Consider the following 11,698-nt stretch of genomic DNA (forward strand, 5'->3'; position numbering starts at 1 on the left):
AAAGTAAACCACGAAATACATCGCCACCGCATGGCGTTTGGTGCGCGTTAAAAAAAAAGAAAAATATCGTCGTGTTAACAAACCGAACTGCAGCTGAACCACTAGATGAAATATGTTGCACTATTAAACAAAATGTCTAAGTTTTATACAGAATAAAAAAGAAAAATGCATTCAAATATCCTGTCCGATGATCAATTTTAATCGTGCGATTTTTCCGTTAAAATTAACAAATGGGATGTTTTGTGAGATTTCAGGGCTATTATAGAGGAACTTTTTATTATGAATAATATGTTTTATGACGTTTTGTGATAATCTTACTCATCGTGCTTTGAAGATGACGCGTGGGGGTAATCAAATCAATAAAAATAATAAATATTGTTGTTATTATTATACAGTGTTTGTATTATTGAAATTAGAAATGTCGAGAATAAATTAATAAATGCCAAATCTTGAAGTTGGAATACGAGCTTTAAAACCCATCAAAATCGCTTTACACGAAGACAGACACATTAAATTTTAGTTGTAAATCTTCGATGGGATTTCGACAACAAATGACTTAATTACTTTGTTTGAATGCTCATCTTTTTATCATAATTTTGGTACTAAATGCTAAATAAATCCTGCTGAATATTTTTCAGACCACGTTTAAAAATTAACAAACATTATAATAATTATAAATTTAGTACAACTTAGAGTATTATAGCAAAAATATTGTGATCCAAGCAAATTTACGTTTTTTTTTTTTGCATATTTTTTTCAATTTAAAATTCGATTTTGTTCATCGATGTTATTTAATTTTAATTAATTTTGAGCTATTTACAAAAATGAATACATACAAGCATTTACGTAAATAATATCATATGATTATACAAATCGTTTTGAGAAATAAAAAAAAATATGATCAAATTGATTAATTTAGTAAATCGTGACTTAATTTTTGATTTCAGTATAACAATAATTTACAATTATTAAGGTTTTTAGTTCATAGTGTTTGGTTTTATAATACTAACATACACCGTAGTAAATCAAAACGATTTGATTTTGATAAATGATTAAAACAGATTTCCTGTGACGTGTCACGCATAGCATAAGCTTATATTATTGTCGTCAACCGTAACATGTATACAATGGCTACTAATCGTTTAGCTTTTAAATGGTTATTCTGCCATATCAAGCAAATAATTCACGGGCTGCTAATATTCAATGACAGCATATATAGTTTTGATCAAACAGATTACAAACTATTTGGGTATCACCTAAATAATGCTGATTAGTATAACGTGTGTTCATAAAACTAACAGATACTGATAAATCAATTGAAATTGTCAATTTAATTTAATGTTGGCTTATGTGTTTTGAAATGTTTATCTTTTTGTCTCATAAATTAAGTATATTCTAATGTTAATACCCAACTGAGTAGATTGAGTGTATTAACTAAATTAATCAATTAAAATATTAAATCCATATAAACAATGATATTTATTAGTTTTATGCAAAATATTATAAATTATTAAGTTATAAATTTATTTTCATTATGTATTAAGTCTCAAACTTGTAACGTCCAACGGCCATAGAAATCGCGGATATATTATATAATAAATTATAAATTATTGATACCATTATAATAATTATAATTATTATTGACGAAAAGATTAATTAGTAGCACTAGAAATGGTTGATTATACTGTTTTGAAACTTCATTACACACTACGAAAGTATTCGGGATTCTACTTAATAGGCTTATGAAACTATGAACATACGTTTATAGGGATTTTAAAGTAAACAGGCTATATCTTGTTGATTATGTAAATTTAGATTTTTAAAATATAAATATACGAGTACATTACAGTTAATATCTTCCAAGTAATTTTTCTATTAAATTATTTCTTAAAATTTGTAAAAACTTTTCTCTTTGCATGTATGTAAAAATTCGATGTAAATGTCCAAAGATATCTAAAGTGTACTTATTATTATAAAAATGTTGGTCTAATCAAATAAATAATAATTTTATTGTGAGTTTGTTTAAGGTGATAGCTTAGCAATTTGGTTAATGATATTGAGCTTGTTTTTTCACAATTTATCGAATTAAAACTAACATTACAATCTTAAACAATACTAATCATTTCTTGCGATTACTCTCAATTAATTGTTGAAGATATTATATTTAAAACACCTATTTATAACACAGGATCTAATAATACTACACTAACATTTTTGATTTGATTTACATCTTAGTAATAAGACAGGAGTACACAACAAATAACTTTTGGTGTACGCTGTTATAATTCTAAAGATGAAATAACAATGAAATGTTGATATTTGATTTTTTAACAAGGCACTGACAATGAAAGGTATCTTGTCCGGTACATAGTAACTAATTACTATTTTTCTAAGCAAATTTTTCTTAATTAATAATTTATATTCTTAATCGTTTTTGATGAACTATTTATTGAACGAATGTTTTTGTTTTTGAAAAGAACTTATTTATGTAGCTTATAATAGGTAGTGGGTAATGTGCCATTTAAATTTCTTAAAGTATTTATATTGGTTGAAATAATAGCGTATTTATATATAACCCTCTGAACCGTAATTTTCTGATTAAATCCTTTTGGACTATTATTCAATTTTTATGAATGCAATCTTATTCGTTTTAAATTATTGGATTTTATATCATCCGATGATTATTCGAAATATTCCAAATAACTTTTTGTATTTCATTTCAATTGCTATCAAAATATAGATTAATTATTTACTTCAATTTGAAAGAAAAATTTATTTAGACTTCACTTTATGTAGGTTTTTTTTTATGTTCAATGCTTTTTATGTTCCTTTTCATATTATTATATAGTATTTCATAATTTTCATACTACACCGTAATGATTCGAATATTTTGCAACTGTTTTATTTTAAAAACTCTATATTAAAATCAAAAAAAAGATTAGATTTTTTCAACAAAAACTGAATACAATTTATAAATATGTAATATTATATAAGGTTCTATACCTAAACATTTTTTCAATAAGAATTAAAATATAAATAAAACTACTTGGAATACTTGATGTTTTTGTGAAATTGAATGTTGTGTTATTTATTTTTAACACGGACAAAATATTTTTAAATGCTATAAAATCAATGTTAATTGTAAGGAAGATTGAAATTATTCAATTCCAAGAACACGATATATTGTGTGTGTAACTAAGCTCATATATTTATGAATATACATTAATTTAGAATTAATCTGGCTTTTTATTTTGTAGAAAATATATCGTATATATTTTTAATCGTTTCCAATTTTCATAATAGCAGTTTAATTGGAGAGGTCGTATAAAAGCTTTATCGAATGTGTTGAAAGTAATTCGTAAAAGCTCCTAAGGTTTTAATTTGAAAAATGTATCAGAAATTCGTAAAACTTAAAAAGGCATTTACTTCTATATACATTTACGATGGTTAAGATGTTTAAATGAACGATGGCTCTTTTTATTTCGTTGATTGTAGAAGAAAAAAATCAACTTTCCTAAGCCATTTTACTTGATTGCATCAATATATTCAAATAAATATGTTAATACTGTTCGTTTTTATTTTAAGTTTATCTTAGGGACACTTTAATCTTGATTTGTCTTTATGTACTTTTTTTCGTTTAACGTTTATGCTTTTAAAATTATAGTTTTATTAGCATTTCTTATTTTATTTTTAATTAATTTGAAATATGTAGCTTTTTTTTAGAATATTAAATTTTAAACATTCGCATACGTTTGTATATAAATGCAATTATAAATAAACTATGTATTTTAAAAGTTATTTGTATCTCACAAAATAATGATGATACAAAAACGGTTTTTTGATTTTAATATCTAATTAACATAACAATTATAAAATTCACCATGTATATAATATAATCGCATAAAATTGGACGCTGTTAAATTGATCGCAAAATAAATTAACCGCGTGTTGATAATTAGAAATACAGTTATTAATTATTTTTAAACTTTTATGTTCTACAAAAAAATAATTAAATAATCATAAAATTGTACATAAATATCGTACTCATAATTATAATTACTGTATAAATGTTAAGATATTTAAATTATGGGAATAATTTTATTACTATTAGAGATAAACCAGGTACCCGGAAATTATTCAATAGCCAAGTACTCAATGTTATATTTAATACACGGCTCTTACTCGGTACTCGACTTAATACTGCATTTTCACCCGGCCCGTATACGGTGTTCGGTATTGAATTTTTTATTCGGCTAATTCTTGGTTATTATAATCAATTTTCTACCAAAACATCTCTATTAAATATAATAAATTTAAGTATTAATAGTATCATATGATTTTTATAAATATAATAAATGGCAGCCAATTTACCTAAAATAATATAATAGCAAATACATGGAGAGTAAGTTATTGTTTTCTAATTTTTTTACCGTTTCATATTATATTTTATAACTTATACTTGTAAAATTTCATGACGAAATATATGACATCAATTCAGGTCAACTGGTTATAGTTATAACATATTCTTATGCCATGATTAAAATCTGCACATGAAAGTTAAATACATATTTTTATAATTTACCGTTCATTGAGTAATTTACCGTGATATAAAAGCTACACGGGTAAATATAATCTTCATTCAGTGCCACAAATATTGCGTTGAGACAATACTTTCTTTATGACGAAGTTTACCTAACTATATTTTTTTTTTTTTACGGTAATATTATTAGCAAAAGAAATATAATTGCAAAATTTAAATTTAAAATGTGTTTCACGGTTTTTTATCGAAAATATGATTGCAATCTGAGTACTACCAAATTGTTTTTTGATACATTTTTGCTTGCCTTTTTGTAACTATTGTGTACTTGCATATTTTTTACACGTTTACTTTTTATATTGAGGTAATTTTTGTTGCAGTGTTTTCGACTAGATACTTATGAGTATTAAAAATATAAACATTGCGGAATTGAGTTAGTTATATTATTAGAACAATAATGTTTCAATTGTATACCTTTAAGAGCAATAAGTGATAGAGATGTGTACCGTTTATATATACGTACGTTATTTTTAATTAAATGACTCGTATAAGGGTAAAATAGTTTTTAACAAGCATTCGAAATTATAGAGTTCGAAAAACCTTAGTTTGTTGACTATCACTAATTATGTTTGTGGAATATTGTATGTAGCCAATTTTATGTAATCGTACGAACGAAATTACTGTTTACCAAAAATATTGTGTACATTTGATACTATATTATACTATATACTATGTTTTATTTCTTCTTAATGTTATTTATCTGTATTGAAAAAAAAATGTTTTTTAAAATTTAATTTTTTAAAACACCTTAATGATCGGTTTGATAACAGACTCATTAAATATCTGATTCAATAATTAAAAATAAAAAGAATAAAGAATAAATTTTTTTTTTTTTAATACTACTATGACGCTAAATGTCATAATAATTAAAATAAAAAATGCTGATGGTATTCAATCTATTATTTTTGCCACATCAATAATTAATTTAAAGATTAACATTTTAATTAATTTTCAATATGATAAAGATATTAAAACCATAGCGTTCAATATACATACGTCTAATAACCATTTAAATATTAAGAAATTACATGACTTTGAAAATGTTACAATTTCTGATACATTTTTATTGTGATTTATTATTAAATAATATAAATATTGTTTTATATTTTAATTTCATAATTTGTTGTAGTCAATGAGCTAAAATTTGAACATTTCGAATAAAATAATTTCGGGTCATTGTAAATCTATTACAGGTATAGTATTTGATGTAATATAAATTTGTAATTGTTACAATTATCAATGAAGATCAATATTTATTTTCATAAACTTTATAAAAAACGATATTTTTTAAAGAATATTTCGCTAGTTTTTTAATATATATCTTATTTTTATTATAATTATAATAATAATTATTATTATTTTATCTATAAAAGTATTGAAAACGACACTAGGTCGTTTGATTCGGTCAACTATACCATGATTGGAATATGTACTGTTTCTCCATTATGAATATTCACATTGCGAGTTTAAAGTTTTTAAAAAAAAATATTTTTATTATTTTTTAATATTATTTTTTATTTTTATTTTATATATCTCTATAATATACACTGAAAAGCAAAAATGAGGCCGCCATCTCATTGTCATCAAATTAAGGATTTTACAATATTCCGACAGCACGTATTACTATTTAGATATACGCGTGTACGTGTCATCATCGTTCGTAAGGTCGTAACCTACTATTATGAAAGAAAAACTTAACAAATAAGTTAAACAAAAAGACAGTATGCAGACGATAAATTACCGAGAAACGAAAAATATAATAAAAATAAAAGAGTGTTATTAGGAAATCGAAGAAAAATGATTATCACTCCAAACCATTAAATGCAATTTTTCCGACGGTATTCTGCGTAAATCAGTAAGTATATAAATCCGACATAAGAGTGAAGTTTACTCAGCTATTCACAGACGTCTGTATTACAGCATATACATAACATTTATTAACCAAATAATTTATAAATTACAAATAAACGAAATCTGACAAATATGTCGTTTGTAAATGTACAGAGGAAATTTTATTTTTCATCGAATATTATTTACGGCAAACGTGTCCAGTAGGTGTAATAATGATAATATGATAATATATACTTTGAGAAAATATTCAATTTTTTTCTTTGTGTTAGTTCAAAAGGTTTTCAAATGATTTTATATTAACACATAATAAACATTACTTAACTAAAAAATATCTAACCTTACCATACCAATTTATGGTAAAGTGCACAACAATAAATATCATATCGATAAATTGATTACGTTCTAATTCTATTTTATTTCACATGTCTAATGCAAAACGCATGAACAATTTGAATTTAAAGGCAATCTAACTATACTTCAACTACCGTACAAGATACATGGATGCATACGAGAAGCAATATGTTTACAAAATTATCTGTAGAGACGTTTGTATTGTTCATTGTAAGTTATAATCAAGCGATGACATTTTCACTTACACTATAATATTTGTCAGTATTCATAGCAACTAAAAAAGAAAAAATACACGGAAATTTGCATAAGTTATATATTCGTTACAAAATGAAATGTTTATAAAATCGAATATTTCAACGAACTTTGATTGAACTATCTTCATTTATTATTTGCAAATCTATAAACTTTTATTTTACTATCAAATCAGTTTTTTAGTATTTATATTATAACTTTAAAGATTTATTTTATTTTTGAAATATTTGAATGAGATTTTTTTCTGTTTATTGGTACTTGATATTTTTAAAATTTCCAAATTGTAGATACTTTTTTTTTTTTTTTTGTAAAAGTTAGAACATTAAAATTTCAACCTATCTAATTAAGAAATGTAGTTCAACTATTCTTAAAAGTAAAACCTGATCTACACGACCTCTTTCCCACAGAAATGTTTTTTTTTCGAGGGAAATGGAAATGGAACATTAGTTTGAAGTTTAAAAAGCCAACAAAATTATATAATTTACCTGCCTCTGCATATCTCATCCAACCTAGAAGTCACACTCCTTTTGTATATTATTGTTCAATAATAAATATTATGAGATAATGTAATTTATTGAATACACAATTTTTATAATATTAGGTAAAAAAAAATTAATGAACTATACATTACGGGCATACATTTTTAATAAATGAACATATGCTCGAATTATTATTATTTATAATTTTAACATATACTGAGTATTATTATTTTTATAATTAGCGATTAAATATAAAGTTATTACTTTACATTATTTTAACGTATTTATATATATATGTATTTTGCGGACTGTAAAAACAAGTAGGTTGTATTTAATTTGAATATAATGTTTCCATAAATCTATCAAGCTCGTTAAATAGAATTTGGCCAGTTAAAAAGCTGGTTTCTCGTCGCAACTATGTCAGAAAACAACAATACGAAGTAGAATTCACGGTTTACATATGAGCGGTGGGTTATTTAGGTCTTCATCGTTTTCCAACGGGTCTGTGGCCACTTGGTCGAGGCTCGCGGTGCAACGGGTGGTCAACGTGGAGGATATGAAATGGACGAGAAACGTTTAACCGAGGTGATCCCGCGTACCATGATACTCACGTCTGACTCGATTAATATTCTGAGCCAACGTAAGTGCACGTCTCGACATAATACGTATATTATGCCGCCGCATTTGGGGACGTTTTATTTTTATGTTATTTTTCCCCTTCGCATAAATTTCACCATCTTGTCACTACTTTTCTCTATCGCCCTTTCCTCTCTCTATCTTCCTGTCTCTTTTCCTTTCTCTCTCTAAAATTTTCTAGTCTTTGGAAGTTATTATTACGTGACGTAGTAGCCTAGATAAACGGATACGTTACGTCAAACTAGTGTTTATCTCATACCTTATATTCCAGAGGGTACCGTACATTTTCAAAGGAAGGTGCGAAGAAAAAACGAATTGTACAGGGAGTAATACTCCTATAGACACCATCCTCAAATATTCACTGCGTCCAGTGATCGCGTGTACGCAATTTATGCCACCACCACCACCATCACTGGTGACTTATACGCGAACGTAGTGTTGCACGCTCGAAAAGAAAATGGGTTGAAAATAAGAAATTGATTGCGCGTCCGGAGACGTTTAGGGGCTAGTGCTACGTAATGGTTTTTTAATGCGATCGCATTATATGAACCAACGACGATGATGGTGCCGTGGTGAGTGGAGAAGAAAAATAACGTACGCATGTACATGCGGTGTCCTCGTCGAATGAGCGTACTACGAGTGGACATCATAATGCTATTCTTTTGCACCGCGATATTATACTATGTCGAGATATCGGCGTACAGCTTCTGTCTCGTACACGTGTTGCCCTGGAGCTTCAAAATGTATCCCATTCAGCGGTCAACGGGATTAAAAATGAACAAAAAAAAACAAATCACATATACCTTATTTTACCTCACTCTTCGTTATACAAAAATCGTTTGACATAACGCGATTCAGGAAAATGTCGAAAATAAAGGGAAGCACAATCTAGTTTAATTAGGAAAGTTATTGTATTATAGACAAAAGTAGGATACTTATAATAATATAATAGTATTCGTACTACAAGCTACATTTGAAAATAAAATTCGTGGCTCGTGACATATTCCGTTGTCAAAGATAAGCCTTACCTCCTACAAGCGGATTTAAATATATCGTGGAAACTACGTAATTTCTTTCGCGTTTATTATAAAGCAAGTATACGATATCCACTCGTACAAGCAATTGTTTTTGCGACACCGACAAATTATATTTTATTGCGCATTTCAATATTTCACAGTTCACATTTCGTTCTACACATAGTGCGTAGTAGTACATGCAGTTTTAGATGAAATTTCAAAGCGCGGTCCTCGGATCATGGTGGCGACTAACAGGGGCGAAGGGTGAAGACAAATCATACTTGACTACGAGGACCTCGCTATGAGTGCACACCCAATGATCCTATTTGATCGGTGTTGTATGTTACGTAATACGGCCGCAAAGTCTTACCCGCGTTCTATCCTGTTTGTGGGCCGGTGCTCTGGACGCGTATCCTTGGGTGTGCGAAAAAAATAAAATACTAATTTCACACGAAAACTATTTCATTGTTGTTATTTAAAAAAAAAAAAAAAATAGAGGCGCCCCCCTTTAAACCGAACGCACGTGGCGAAAATCACGACGGGGAGAACTCGAGTGCGGTGCGGAAAACTACGAATGTCTCGGACTTGGACGCGGAGTGTTAACGGAATTGGCGAAAACCGTGTAACCGTGGTTAGTGTTCGGTGGATCGGGTCCGTGACGGTACTGAGCGAGCGCCGCGCGGTTTGCGACCGGATGGGGTGGAAAGCGGTGGCCAAACAACTGAGAGGGCGCGTGCGCGCCGGCCGGCCGGAATCGTGTGGCGCTCGAGCACATTATCATTACGACAACGCAAACATGTTAAAATAATACGTTGCGTACGGGTGGAATCTCGCGCGCGAAACGTTCTTGTCGACGCGGGTTTTCGTAGCACGTGTTCTGTACGATGTTTACCGTTTCGATTATATTACTGATTGGTAATCGGACGCCTCACACGAGGGACGTTGGTTGCATTGTAATTTTGATATATAAAATTTCTATAATAGGACGAAAACGTGATAATCTTCGACTAACCGGCGGCGTAACGTTCCAAGGAGTGGTCGCACGAGGTGTCGAAATTAAAACAATATTGTTAACATTGTTCTTCCATCGCAGATGTTCACGTATGGCCACTGCCATACAAATATTTAGTCACCGTCGAATTCCGCGCCGTGAAGATCAAAAACGTCTCGTCTCAATCGCCGCAACGAAACGAGCGCGGTTTTGCTGCATCAACCACATGTCACGTGTTCGGGGATAGTACGGTGCTTTACACCTGATCTTATTTATTTTCTTCTTCTTCTTTTTCTCCTCAGCTTACGGGTCCATTATGAACCATTGCTGTATTCAACAAATTTCACCATCCATCTTTAGTATAAATCATTGCAAAGGTTATATTTTGGTCTTTCTCTTTCAAATATTGGATTATTACGTCATGAGTTCTTCTTGTGGGCCTTGTTTTGTTCATTTTTCTTACGAGAACTTTTTTTTTTTTATAGTTTCCCAATTCTCTGCCAAAAATGTCCAAACCACTCCAGTGAATTTTTCCTAATAAACGTAGAGATATTTGATATGTTGTAAATTTTTGTAGTTTTTCGTTTCTTCTTCTTTAGTACCCATGATCTATTTGTTTCTTCCTTGAATTCTGGCACATATATGTTCCTAATTATTAATGTCACGAATACCATTAATTTTACTTCATTTCCTTCTGTCAAGACACATGACTCGCAAGCATATGTTATTACTGAAAGCAAATAGATATCATAGAAGCCAGTTTTTGATGTTTATGAGAGTAGTTTTAATATATTATAACAATACTTGTTCCTAAAACACGATTTTTTCATTCATCTCCTGGTGCATAATATTTTTTATATTGACATTTTATTATAAACACTCAAAGTTATCCACCACTTCAAATTTCATATTACTAACAAAAATATAATTTACATTCTGATTGTTCCTTGACATCTTCAAATACTTAGTGTTATTTGTATTAATATATAGTTCTATTAACTAACTTGCTTTAAACAGTTGCTCAGTTATTTGAACGATTTCTTCCTAGTCCTTCCTAACACTACAATATCATGGTTGTAAGCCAAAATCATTGATTTCTCAAAGTCCTATTTGTTTTCAGGTAGATATATACAAATTAACGCAAAAACGTATCCATACCAGACATTAAATAAACGAACACTTTTTTTTAAATCAATTTTGAAATTAAAATTTTCCTATTTAGATTGTACATCAAAACCACTGTACAGCGTCGTTAAAAGGGTTTCGTGATTATTCGGGCGTATGAGAAATATATACGTGGCCGTGTATTATATTCGATTATAATGAATTAAATAAACGATTAAGAAATAATTGTTCTCCACTTATTTATTGGTGAAAACTTGGGTTGGAGATAAAGATTTGAAATAACAGAAGTTTACCCCGTCACTGTTTGGGGTCAGTAATTTTGCTCGAAAATCCGAATTGCGAAACACCTATCTTTCCATCATCGTCCTTGCGTTTTCTATATTTAATTGGTCGTGTCAAC

At 28.8% G+C, this 11,698-nt stretch overlaps 1 protein-coding gene across 3 annotated transcripts in view; it reads right to left on the reverse strand.

Annotated features, from left to right (window-relative positions):
- The window catches only part of LOC112692718 (acid sphingomyelinase-like phosphodiesterase 3a), a 279,185-nt gene extending 269,349 nt beyond the window's left edge, over positions 1–9,836 (reverse strand). For all 3 annotated transcript variants that reach the window (XM_025567473.1, XM_025567472.1, XM_025567471.1), the window contains exon 1: positions 9,553–9,836. The gene's annotated coding sequence lies outside the window, so the exon portion shown is untranslated. The remainder of the gene's footprint in view (positions 1–9,552) is intronic.
- Between the last annotated feature and the right edge of the window lie 1,862 nt (positions 9,837–11,698).

The sequence above is a fragment of the Sipha flava genome, unplaced genomic scaffold (genome assembly GCF_003268045.1).
Source record: "Sipha flava isolate LNK unplaced genomic scaffold, YSA_version1 76_pilon_pilon, whole genome shotgun sequence".
Lineage (NCBI taxonomy): Eukaryota > Metazoa > Arthropoda > Insecta > Hemiptera > Aphididae > Sipha > Sipha flava.